The sequence below is a fragment of the Panthera uncia genome (genome assembly GCF_023721935.1).
Source record: "Panthera uncia isolate 11264 chromosome C1 unlocalized genomic scaffold, Puncia_PCG_1.0 HiC_scaffold_4, whole genome shotgun sequence".
NCBI lineage: Eukaryota > Metazoa > Chordata > Mammalia > Carnivora > Felidae > Panthera > Panthera uncia.
The window spans coordinates 77776038-77777667 of record NW_026057585.1 but is presented as its reverse complement, the minus strand read 5'-3'; positions in this window follow the sequence as shown (position 1 = coordinate 77777667).

Sequence of the window (1630 nt, the reverse complement as noted above, 5' to 3'; positions counted from 1 at the left end):
CAGAGCCTGGAACCTGCTTCGGATTGTGTCTCCCTCTCTTTCTGTTTCTCTCTCTCTAAAATAAATAAACATTAAAAAAAAAAGAAATGTTAAATAAATAAATAAACAAACAAACAAATAAATAAAATAGCTGGACTGACAGGTTCATTCTCCTCCCTAAACTCAACCTTTCTAGACTGGGTTATGTTCTCTGTATTCCTCCTCTTTTTCCTTCCTCTCTCTCATCCTGCTGTTATCTTGGGGTTCAGTGCCAAGGTTGGAGGGAGCTGGGGAGTTACTTTGTAAAGGGCTGCTTCTGAGGGCTGGCACTAGGGTGGGGCACTGGGGCTGGAGGCGGCAGCTTTGGGGATGTAGTGGGGGGGTGGTTTGCAACTGAAGCTGAGGGGGGAGGGGCAGGGAGAGGGGACGCAGAGGTGCCCCAGGCATGGAAGCTGCAGAGGTGTCAGAGACGGAGATTTAATGACAACCCCGGGGTCCACCTGCACAGACGAGCAGGGCTGGGAGGTGGGAGCTGTGGGAAAATTGGAAAAAGGACACGTTCATTTTTCAGCACAGGTCTCTCTTCTTACACACACTTACACACACACACACACACACACACACACACACACACCTTTAATAAAGAGCCAGAGGCTTGCTCTGTGCTGGCTCTCACTCCATTTACACAAAAGACCCCCAGGAAACAGGTTGTAAAGAGGGATAAAGAGAGTCCTGAGAAGGAATGGGGTTGCTTTCTCCCCTGGGCTTTGCCCCTGTCCATGTACCTGCAACACTTGATTTAAGCTGTCCGCATTTTTGCTTGTAGATTTTTTTTGCAGTGGGTATAAGATCATTATTTTATTGGTCACCAACCACAAGTAATTCATTTTTCAATCATGACTTGTAAAGCACATCACCTACAGAGTTAGTTTCACTCCTAAGCTCTGATGGTCGTAACTTATGCCACTTGCTTGTGATGCTGCTGATTATGGATTGCATGAGGTCACTTGGCTCTGATGAACCCCTGGCAGTGGTCAGCGACAGATGCACAAGAATGGAGCTCATGGCAATCACTTTTGTTTGTTTGTTCACTTTTGCGTGTATGGTAAAATATACATAACAAAAAATTTACCATCTTAACTATTTTTTTTTTATGTTTATTTTTGAGACAGAGAGAGACAGAGCATGAACAGGGGAGGGGCAGACAGAGAGGGAGACACAGAATCGGAAGCAGGCTCCAGGCTCTGAGCCATCAGCCCAGAGCCTGACGCGGGGCTCGAACTCACGGTCTGTGAGATCATGACCTGAGCTGAAGTCAACCGCTTAACCGACCGAGCCACCCAGGCGCCCCACCATCTTAACTATTTTTAAGGGTACAGTTCTGTGGCATTAAGTACATTCCCTCTGTTGTGCAACCATCACCACCATCCATCTCTAGAACTCTCTTTTCATCTTGCAAAATAAAACCCTATACTCATTAAATAATAACTCCCCATTTCTCTCTCTCCCCCAGTCTCTGGCAACCATCATTCTACTTTCTGCCTCTGAATTTGATTATCCTAAGTACTTTATATAAGGGGAATCATTCAGCTTTTGTTCTTTGTTCACTGGCTTTTCTCACCTAGCATGATGTCCTCAAGGTTCATCCATG